We start from the raw sequence: 12,295 nt of genomic DNA, 5'->3' as shown, positions 1-12,295 counted from the left end.
CAACCAAAAGAGGTGGAGTGAATTAAGGAGAAATCAGTGGGATTAGATGCTTGGATGTAAACTCTATAAATTGAGGCATTGGCCTAATGAGAATTTGCTGGTTTTTTATTACCCATGCCTACATTAAGCTATCAGTGAATTGCTCACTAATCATGTCTTAATTATTATCTAATCTCTTTGTTAATGATCCACCATAGCTCATCACATTGCTGCAAATTTAACATGGTATCAGAGCCTAGCCTAGAATCCATCAAGTTTATGAGCCCATTATCTTGCTGCTAATCACTTGGCTAATTAGGATTAGTAGATAAATAGATTTTTTAACCTCTTTTTCAAGTAGATAAATAGATTTTTTTACCTCTTTTTCACTTGGCTAATTAGGATCAGTAGAGAAATAGATTTTTTTTACCTCTTTTTCAAGTAGCCTCTATACCCCTAGCTGGTGGAGGAGGTCCCTCTCCCTCTCCCTCTAGGCTCAACATTAGCTCAAAAGCTTTCAGCCATAGCTAGCCATACTCCCAAGGCATAAGCCCATTCAAACAAATTGCCAAACCGCCATGTATAACTGTAGATTTTCGTCGCTAATTTTCCAGCGCCTTTTTTCTAAGGAGAATCTGAGATTTCTGCTACTCCAAATGCAATGGCTCTAATTCCTCTTGGCCCTAGGGGTTTTCAAGGGTGCTCTACAAGCTGGTGAAGACAGATTTTGATTTGATCAAGTCTACAGTGAGATCCAAGCTCTTCATCAAATCTGCAGGTGACTTTGGTAAAACAGGGATTAAGCATTCAATGTTTGGTCAAATCTTGTGTTTCTTGGCTTAATCCTCTACTAGACTAATTGCTATTGATGGCCTTGAAAGGATTTGAGCTCATTTGAACTCTAAGGCCTCAGATCTGGACTCCCCGCATACTCTGTTTTTTGCACACAAAATAGAGGATTAATTTGCTAATCAGTGATTAATCATTAATAATCACTATTTTTTGGTGCAATTAAGGGTTCAAATTAACCATTAGGTATCTAATACACATCCCTATAACTTCAAATTGCAATTCGAAGATGGTTTGGCACTCCAACCATTCCGTACAAATTTGTTACCCTTGATTTAATGTAATTTCTGGTGGTAAAATTATGCTGATAAATTTGTGGTAATCATCATCTTGCATTTACCCCTTGGTTAATGCCTACAAATCACACTTAAAATCAAGATTATTCACAGCCAGAGTTGCATTTGGGAATGTGCATAAGAATGAATGCTATATGCATTATGTATTGGGTACACATGAGTGATTACATCATTGTAAAAATGGGATCAGACACTGCCCTTGTCCAAAAAAAGGCAAGAGGTAAGACCTCCCGCATAGATTTGGGTTTGCATTGCATAATGACACAAGATAAACATCAAAAGCCCAAAAGAACTGTCAAAACAATACATTAAAACATGTTGCTCACATGGAGCAAGAACTGACGGACAAGCTCGTGGCCCTAGCCATGAAAGAAGAACATCTCTTTCCAAGAGGAAGATCAACACCGAGAAGAAGAGCTAGAGGAAGCATTGAAGGAAGACATGGATGCGTGAAGAGAAGCTGCCACGACAAGAAGACTAAAGACAAGAGAAGATGTGAGGCTCCAAGAAGTGAGGAGCCATGTGAAAATCTCTGAGAGAGCACCCCAACTTATATTATGGACTAAATGTGTTGTGTAAAGTGCCATCACTCTACCACCCCAACTCATTGTAAAACTTTGGGTTATGACATATCTCAATGTCCCTAATCATGTGTAGCATATTCACAAATGTCACCTCAAATACAAGGGACCTACCCTACGTTCGTAGGCTCTTCACAGAACTCATCCAGGACCCTTCAAAGGTGAAGGGGAGAACTTGGGTAAAGCTGTAGAGAAATGGGTTGAAGCAATGGAGGAGTATTTTGATGTCACTGGCTACAATGAGAGGAGCAAAATTGCTCTTGCCAAGCTGAAAATTGTGGAAATAGCCAGGGTGGCTGCAAGTCACAATATCATGTCTTGGGAAACTTGGAAAGATTTGGACCATCCCATGAAGCTTTTGATGTGCCATTTAAAATAAACCATATTTATAGTAGGTGATACAATGAAATGCAAATTCTAGAAACACTTGAGCGTGAAATCTTTTTGGTGGTGTATGGATGGGTCCTCTAGATGGGTCATGTACTTTGAATGAATTATAATCAATTGAGTAAGTGACCCATATAGAGGATCATTTTGCAAGGTGAAGATGGTAGTACCATCTTGTAATAAGTAGGATCCTACATTGAGCATACCATCTTGTAATAAGTAGGATCCTACATTGAGTACCATCTTGTAATAAGTAGGATCCTACATTGAGTAATCTCTATGATGATAGTACCATTTTGCAATAAAAAAGATCCTAAATTAAGTGATCTCTATGATGCTCCAATGATACCACCTCTTCCATGAAAACCAACATAACCCTAATAGAAACCTCAACCACCTCAAACATTGTGGGTTCCAAAGAACTTAGCATAATGGCATGACTTAAAACGTTCATTAAGCCCTTTGGGATTCAACACCATAGCTTATAGAAAATCTTTACAAAAGTATACATAAGAACCTAGTCTCTCAAAAATGAAAGTAGACATAAGAACCTACTCTCTCAACAAGGAGAGTAGACACAAGAACCTGTTACTCACAAGGAGGTAAATAAATAACACCAAGGGAGTCACAAGATTTATTTACTAACCTAATAGACAACCTACAAGACAAGAATCCATCCCAACAATATAGCAGATAACCTACAAGACAAGGATATGGAAGTAGCAAGTGTAGGTAGACCTCATTAAAGGCATCTATGTCAAAAGGGATGCAACTTTCAAGATAAGGATATTGAAGTAACCAAGAGTAGGTAAGACATCATTAAAGGCATCCATGTCAAAAAGGATGCAACCTCGGAATAAGGTCACCCTAGTCAGTGTGGAAGTAGTCAAGAGTGGGTGGACCTCATTACAGGAATCCATGTCAAAAAGGATGCAACCTCGGAATAAGGTCACCCTAGTCATGGATGTGGAAGTAGTCAAGAGTAGGTGGACCTCATAACAGGAATCCATGTCAAAAGGGATGCAGCCTCAAAATGACAACCAATTGCCTTCCATTTCCTAGTTTACTTGGCTAGCTTTGCATGCTTGAGAAGTGCTTTTTCCTCCCATGTTCATTTGAACATGGTCTTTAAAAAAATCTAAAATTATTGTGTTTATTCCTCTAAATTGAAAGAAAAATTGGTTGTGTATGTGTTGTTTGTATTAAAAGAAACCTTAAAAACTTGCACAAAACTCACTTTTTGAATTAAAAAACTTAAGGTTGTCTATTTACGTTAGTTGTATGCAAACTATTATATTAACATGTAGACAGCTTGAAAAATACATCATAGATATCTAAACATGGATATTTCCATTTTCTTGCTATATTCATATGCATAAGTTTTCATTTATCCACATGAAATTTCATCTTTTAATTAGATAAGTGAACATTTCTAAAAAGGACAAGTTCAATTTGTACATGCACAAATCCACTAATACATCTAAAAACTATATCTAAAAGGACATGCATATGTTGGACTATTTTATTGATATATGTACATATTGATTCATATGTGCATATTGACTCATATGTTGGTTAACATCAATCCTACAAGAACAACTTCATCTTGAATATGAGTCAATATGTTAACCAACATATTGACTCATATGTTGGTTAACATCAATCCTACAAGAACAACTTCATCTTGAATATGTTCAATTGCCAAAAACTTTAAATTTTTTTTACAAAAATTCAATACATCAAATTCCTTCCAATTCTACCTTTGCTTAATTGGGAATTAAGTAAGATCCATCCTCAGGTACCTTGGCACTGCTCATCAAGAAGCTCTACAGGTACCACTTCATTATTTTAAAAAAATCTACTTTTAGCAGCCTCCTCTTACCTCTTTTGAGTTCTTCTTTCTCCATGTAATAAAGCTTTACCATACAAGTAACATGTTTAATAATATCACATCATGTATATATGTATGCTCCTCAGTGGCACGTTGTGTGAGGAGTCGAAGCTAGGCATCATGCAACTTTCTTCTCTCATATATGCAATGACATGTCCTTCTCGATTTAGGAAAACTCCTATGGAACTGCCACATGCATCACATTTGACACTGAGCGGCGGCATGCCCTTCTTGTTTTATGATAGCTCCTATGCAACTGCTGACCACATGCATCACATTCAACACTAAACGGCTTTTGTAAATCAAGAATCACCAAAACTCGTCCTGATGTAATGGCATTCTTGAGCTTTAAGAAAGCATCAATTTTACGTTTTGACCATTAAAACGTAGCCTGTTTCTTGGTAAGTTCATGCAATGATGAGGTAAATCATTGCAAAATGAAATATGAACCTCCTATAATATGGGCATAAACCAAGGAAATTGCAAACTTCATTTATGGATTTGAGCTCTAGACAATCTTTTATGGCTCGGATAGTTACAAGATCCATGAGTCGATTTCGATGGTAAATCATTGCAAAATGAAATATGAACCTCCTGTAATATGAGCATAAACCAAGAAAATTGCAAACTTCAAGTATGGATTTGAGCTCTGGCCAATCCTTTATGGCTTGGATAGTTGCAAGATCCATGAGTCAATTCCGATGTGTACCTAGAAGTGAAGAGGCATGCCTATGAGATGGGGTTCCATAAGTAGCAAAGGCATGGCAAGAGGTTAGTGACACCTCTTCCCTTTCTTAATGGATTACAAATTTCATCTTGCAACTCTAATAAGAGGATTTGGACGAGATGGCTTTTTGAACATAAGCTCACCCTCTCTTCCCTCCACCACATCACCTTGATCAATGAGAAACGATAGGGACATCTCTCTTGGTTTGACACCAATTTTTGATACAACAGATTCTGATGCATCATTATAAGATCCTTCCCTCCAGTATGTAAAAATTATTGCATTTACCAAGTAAAAAGCTAGAGAGAAAATTATCCTTGAAAAATAAAGTTTCAATTTTGAAAATCCATTCGAATGAAAATTTTATTTTAGTCTCAGGCACTCATGTGTGAAAAAAAAACTCAATTTAGACCTTGAACAAGACATATTTTTAAAGTACAAGTTAAAAACCATAAATTTAGCCTAGTCAATAGAAATTTTTCAAAATAAAACTCAGTTTCGACCTTAAACGTGACAGATTTTTAAAGTACAAGTTGTGATGGAAACCATAAAGTTAGCCTAGTTAGTGGAAATCTTTGAAAAAGGTCATTTGGGAGGATTAGAATACTTATCATTTAAGAAATCTTTGAAAATGGTCATTTGGGATCCTATCAAAATTTATTGTCTAAATATTTTAACAATATTGGAGAAGAAGACAAAATGTAAAACCGAGTCTCAAAACTTTCCCGAATAGAATTGAAGCAATATTAGATATTTTTAGGAAAAAATAGTGAAATGAAGCATGGTTATCGTATAAAGGACTACCTTCATAAAAAAACATAAAGGATGCTTAGTTGTTGACAAATTATAACCCTAGGACCCTAACATGATGCTAGTAGCCTCCGTTTTATAAGTCATAAAAAGCATGTGAAGAACCATTTCACCACCTACTAGCATCCGATGAATATCTATCCCCCAAGTCACCTTTTGGACTGTGAGAGAAAGGTACATAAGACCAGCCAGACCTCCCGTGGCACTATATGGGGTCTCAAAGACACCATGCCATATAGTGTTGAGGCTAGACCTCAACAATCGATAAGAGAATGGCCTATGAAAGGTCATTGTCACCTCTAAAATGCATCTACTTTAAATAAGAGAGTCCCAAGTTATGCTTCATATGTAATTATCAAGAATGAAAGGCCCTAAAAAGAAGGAACTTTGTGGGAACAAGTTTTGGTTAGTATCCCCTAGGAATATTAAAACTTGAAGGAAAATAAGAGCATTGGAAAATCTTAGATAAAATAAGCCTTGATTTGAAAGGCCTTAAATGAATCTCAGGGCTCAAGAAACGGCATGTATGAAGAAAGTGAGTGAGCCCATGTGAAGAAATTAAGAGGGTGAGGAAAACTAAAGCATTAAATTTTTGCCTATAAAAAGAGAGCTCTCTCTATCAAGTTCACGTAATCTTTTTCTTACAGTAATCTTTTTTTGCCTATAAAAAGAGAGCTCTCTCTCTCTCTCTCTCTCAAGTTCACATAATCTTTTTCTTATAGGTAATCTTGAGAGCTCTCTCTCTCTCAAGTTCACATAATCTTTTTTTAATAGGTAATCTTGTTTTAATGAGATCCCTTCACTCTTGTTGAAGTTCAAGATCTCTTGTCTAGGTTCTTTTGCATCCCATATGGTGTATCTAAGTATGTTTAACTAGAGATTAATTTTAAGCTTCTAGCATTGGTTTGAAGTCAAAAGTCTCTTCTTGTGAATCAAGGATTTAGCATAACTTTATATGTTTCTTCTTTCACGTTTAGTGTTAAGCTTGTTAAAGCTTAAGTGATCAAAACATAACCAAGTTATGATATGCTAGGAATCGATGTAGCTTCATTACAAAGTATGGCAAAAGTAATTAAGCCTAAAACCTTACGAGTGTAACCATGTTATATGGGTTGGCTAAGAAGCCACAACCTTAAGATTAGAAACAAAAGATAAAAGGAGTTACCTTCATAATCTTCTTTAATCATGTTTATGACTTCAACTTGATGAGTTGAAGAAAAAGATCTCTGGATTAGATGCTTGACAAAGAAGTATTCTGATAATTATTTAAAAGCTTAAGGCAAACCGTGATGATTAACATAATCTACTAATAAGATCTTCTTTTGTTAAAGCATGATCAAAAGTAAATGTTAGGAAAATCTTGTTTGTTTATTAACCAAATTTCAAGCTTGTTGAGATTCCAGTGTTAAAAAGCTTTGGATCTACGCACTAAAAGAAGGCATCTATCAGGTGGAAAATTCAAGCTTGAGACATCCACAGTAGCGACCATTCAGACTTGTGTTCCATAATCAAGACTGCACAAAGTCCTAAGCCCTTGCTAACAAGATCCTGATGAGGATAAAGCACGTTGCCCAAATTAGAAACTTTTGTACAATCATTCTCCTTGATAGAGATCCTGATGAGGATAAAAGACGTTGCCCAAATTAGAAAACTTTGCACAATCATATTCCTCCACATAGATATTGATGGTCTTAGTTATCTTATCCAATTTAATTGAATAAGCGTTGATGGGAGCAGTGCTCACATAACCCCGTTTGTAGTGTAATTTTCAATTCAAAAATCTCAATTAGAATCCTTTAATTTTAAGGTGTATATTTTAGTCATAAAGCTCAGCATTTGTATGATTCCAAGTGATTTTCAAGTGTAAATCCCAGTTAAGCCTAAGCATTGCCTTTAATATTAAGGGGTGTAAATCCCGATTAAGCTTAAACATTGCCTTTAATATTAAGGGGTGTAAATCCCGATTAAGCTTAAGTATTACGTTTAATTTTAAGGGTTGAAAAAAACATTTTTTCGAGGAGGGACTAGAAATGGGAACCATTTATAACTCGAAGGACTGATGCAATGAGGCTTTTTGAAGTTATTGGCTGAGATAGAACCTTCATCTCTAATCTCAGACCTAATCTTGACCCACTCAAAAAGAGAAAAGGAACAAAGGAAGTGGAATCATGTGAACTAGATGAAGTAAAATCCAATTGTGATTTGGAGCTGTTCTTAAGAAAGTTTTCAATTGTCCTTGAGAATATATTTTTTGAGTATGGCTTACTTATCATGATTGTGGAATATGGGAAAGATCCAAGACTCTTTTCATTATACGAGACTCATGTCTAGCAAAAGAAATGGAAAATGAAGTCTGGTTTTCTAATGTTTGATAAAGAATTGATTAACACAGATGCCTGAAAAGCACTCCTTAATTTTTGGCCCCAAGTACCGTGGCCCATGTTAATGTGATGCATATGATAAGATGAGAATCAGTGTAGAGTGTACTGATTGGTGATGCCACTAGAAAGTCGCCATGTGGTGCCATTTGAGTGGTGTCCACATGGGACCGTCTTCCGAGGTTGTGACCCTCCTCGAGAAGAGCACATAAGGGTGTGCTCTTGGCATGCTTAACCAAGGTTGTGACCCCCCCTCGAGAAGAGCATATAAGGGTTTGCTCCCGGCTCCCATGTAACCTTGTGAACCCATATATGTGTTATGAGGAAAATATGATAATGGTGATGATGATTCCTCAATGATCTTTCCATTATAAATTCGAAACTGGATAGGTCCATATCCTTGAGAGGCCTAAAGTATTGGTCGTGCTTTTGAGATCTAAAGTAATTGATTCATGGGCCTTACATGCCAAATTTCCAATGACATTCATGCAATGAAAACACTTCGCAAACATGATCTGTCAAAGTTTGGGATTGATTCCACAACTTTTATCATAAAGAACCTCACTTTCGAATCCCCAATGACTTGCCACAAGTAGCTACACTCCATTGACATCCATACACATGCATGTGTTCGCCATGCCGAGACAAAGGAGACATTAATGGTCAAGAACACAGATGTAGACTAGGTTAAAAGAACTCGAAGAAGCTCTTACCAATGAATTTATTGAAATTTGTAGGTAGAAATCAGCTTTTGATCGACAAAAATGCATAAAAGAATTTTCAGCATGTACATATCCAAGGGATAGCAATTGAAAAGGACTCCGAAAGACTGGACTTCAATGTAGTACTCATTTGCTGACTGATCCAAGGGTTGGAGAAGCAAGAAACCATAGGTGTGGATACCCAAACTCACTTATAACTTATCTGACCTACAAGATCATAGAATTACGCTACAACTCTAGTAAAGCAAGCATAAACAAAGAGTTTAAAGTCACACCTACCACCTATCTACAACCCACAAGCGTGGTCAGAATTCAAATTTCACAAGGACATACCCTATCCATAAACTAGACATAAATATTGCAAGCAATAAAACATACGGTTCCAAGCATGCAAATATGCCATGCATAAGAATATATTGGACAATCTCTCTTTCATATAGCTTACATTCCGAACGTAGACATCATGTCCCCAAGCCAATGGGAATACCATAATCTAAATATGGGCAAGGACTAAAGTCCCCAACCTCTCATATCCAACCTACAAGCCCCTAGTGTAGATATCAAATCTCCACATGACCCTTGGTGTAAATGTAAGTCCCCTACCATGAGGTGTCATGACCACACTATGGAGCCCGTCCATAGGACTAGAAGCATAGAGAATGCCCCAATAGTGACACTATGTAAGCAGATAAAAGCAAGAAGGCAGCAACATGATGGGAAAAAGAGTCCAACTCAAATGGGCCAGCCAAACCACTCTGTCAAGGCTAGAGGTCTAGCTAAGATTAACAATGTGGACCAGATGCCCCTTTTGGACATCCAACATGTTGAAAAGCCTGCCACAAGACAATATTGCAATGCAATTATCAAAAACAAGAAAAGTAAGAAACTTTTTGCAGTTACATGGCACATGATAATCATCATAATTTGATAGCCATATACTCATAAGAAAGAGCTTCATCAAGAATAGCATGATGAGGAGGAGAAGGGCTGCTCATTTGCTTTAGTATTTTGCAAGAAGCTTTTGATACTGCCACAAATAGTATTTTACTCAAGATTGGGGACAAACGAGGCATCCCCATGTATGTACAACTCACAGAGTAAGACTCTTCCAGGCAAGATCTTTGAAAGCTTTGAAGCAAAACCTTTACTCATTCTTCCATGCATACAGTAGCAGTGAAAAACCTACAGGTCCTTGATGTAGCTCTATGTTTTTGTTACTATTACTGTAGGGCCAGTGCAGCACAGAGGCACATGAACCTTCTTTGTACAATATTTCTTACTATCTGCATTTTTTAGAAAGGAATTGTCACAGCCTTGCAGAAGGGTCGTTGACAATACCCCAACTTCTCTCAACCATGGCTTCTCATTGGCTTTGAATGTCTGGAACATGAACACAGCATGTCCACTGCCGTGACCAGAGTTGAATAGTCAGTTATGGACATCCCAGAAAACCTCTATGGGGATGCCATCTATGTGTATAGTTTGGTTCCCACATCAACTGCTTTACCTGTAGTACGACCTGTTTGTCAATGCGTACCGACAGTTGTGGCTCCTTTTGGGTCCCTGTATGGCAATCTATAACAATGTCATGTGTACCGCCACTCTCGAAGAACTGTGCCCTGGTGGTGTAGAGTTGCTTTCCACTAACATGCTCCCTTCTGGACAACAATGTTGCCTGGACTCAGCTTCTTCAGAGCTTTTTTCTGCATATCCCCCAATAAGAGGACCACAATTTGGTTGCATACAATGGCAATAAAATAACCCTTTTGCGGCTCCCGACTAGAGCCGTACTTTGCAGAGGAGAGGTCCCATATGACCTGCACTATGAGCTCCCCCATTTCAAAACTCTTGCAGCCCTGCTTCTTCCAGAGAAGAGCCACAGTTTCATGGCTACATTACATGTGAGCTGACAGGCGGGGTCATCAACATGCACTGAGAGACCCTGGCCCATAGGTGATGGAGATGAGCCTGTACTCTCCTCTCCTCCAAGCGTGGTTTTGTACAAGCAAGTGACCAGGTTCTGCGCTGATGGGATGCCTCTGGCCATCTCTGAAACATGGGATCCATGATAATCTCCAAAGCAGGAGGGTAGCACATCTGGCATGGTTTAAGGCTAACCTGATGTCTTCACAAGGAGCCTATTTCCCCAAAAGAAACCCTAACTTCCTCATAGATCAAACACTAATGCCCGCAAATCCATGAGACGGACACCCCACCCTGCTGCAAAACTGATAGGAAACCCTAAATGGCAGGAAAAACCCCAAAATGGCAGGGAAAACCCTAGAAAGGTTCTTTGCGGGTACTGCTAAAGCTCTGGCATTGCGTAGCAAAAAGCGAGAGATTGCGAGATCCGCTTTTCTAGAAGAGAAAATCCCACGTGCAAGAAGACTGGAGAGTTCACAAGAAGGCTGGGATGCGGACGCCATGGCCAGAGCTCGGTGCAAATTGACCGCCACAGAGCTCCGTCTTTGTATCTCGTGACTATCAACCTATCAGTAGAGACGGCGCCAGTTTAGTGGGCCGCCATCTATAGCACGCCGCACCGCCAAATTACCCGCCAAACTCAAAAGGCCGTTCAATTTTCAAAAAAAGCCTCAAATTGATGGAAAAAAATGTGTTTGAAAAATATAAGCGAATTTTAAAAAAGCCTTCTCAAATTGAAGGGTGTTTGAAAAAAACCTCCTTTAAAAACAAGACTTGGTTATAATTAGATTAAAGTGTGAAGAAAATGCTTGTTCAAAATTACAATTTCCTCTTCACCCCATAGTGAGAAGGATTAATCTAATGCTCTGTAAAAATGATTTCCCAAACATTGATGTGATCTATATATACCTAAATATGCACTAGAACCATAAGCTTAAACCTAGCTCTGTATAAAAAAAAAGTGGAGCGATTTTGCATGTGAGATATATAGTATAGAACGTTTACCACGCTATTATCACTTTGGAGAGTTGCTCTATCCAAAAATTGCCTAACTCTGGTCTCATACTTCAACAATCACTAGTTTTTGCTTGGTACCTTGAAAAATGATACTTCCTATGGGGAAGCCTTCTCCTTGCATTTCAAGAGGGTGTCTCCTTATAGCATATGCTTCTGGAGAGATGAAAATAAACATGATTTCTATGATTGCTACCAATAAGCGTGAAAGCCTAGGGTTTGAGCCATAAGCAGTGCATCTTTGCATAATGGTGCATGTTTACCTTCTCCAACCCCTATGGGATGGGGCTGTACGAGAAGCATTGTTAAATACATTCATCCCTCCTTCTTTGTCCTCATTCTTTCTCCAACATTAGAGTTCTTTTGCATCATTTCCATGGGGTTCTCTAGTGAGTGTTACTGCAATTAAAGCTTAACATCATGCCATGATTGTTTAAAGAACGGTAGAGGGGGAGGAGACACACACACAGGAGCAAACCCTAATGTATATTGCAAACCCTAACCATAGAGGGAAGCCATGTCCACTCTCACACAAAGCATAATGCACTAATCCATAATCCACACAACACACAATAAGTTGTGTCCACACTCTACAAACCCTAGCTAATGTCCACACACTATGACCAGCTGGACACGCGGTCATTTATGTCTCACACATGTTCCTACCTAATCTGCCAGCACATGGCATAGCTGGCTCACACTGACATCGAGCTTGAATCTCAACAGCCCCTCTCAAGC

At 38.2% G+C, this 12,295-nt stretch overlaps 1 pseudogene; it reads right to left on the bottom strand.

The window, feature by feature from the left end:
• Nucleotides 1-9,648: 9,648 nt before the first annotated feature.
• Nucleotides 9,649-11,032, bottom strand: LOC147603359 (uncharacterized; annotated as a pseudogene).
• Between the last annotated feature and the right edge of the window lie 1,263 nt (nt 11,033-12,295).

Source organism: Cibotium barometz, chromosome 64 (genome assembly GCF_041138505.1).
Source record: "Cibotium barometz isolate CiBa-2024 chromosome 64, ASM4113850v1, whole genome shotgun sequence".
Lineage (NCBI taxonomy): Eukaryota > Viridiplantae > Streptophyta > Polypodiopsida > Cyatheales > Cibotiaceae > Cibotium > Cibotium barometz.
This window is presented reverse-complemented; position numbering and strand designations above follow the sequence as displayed.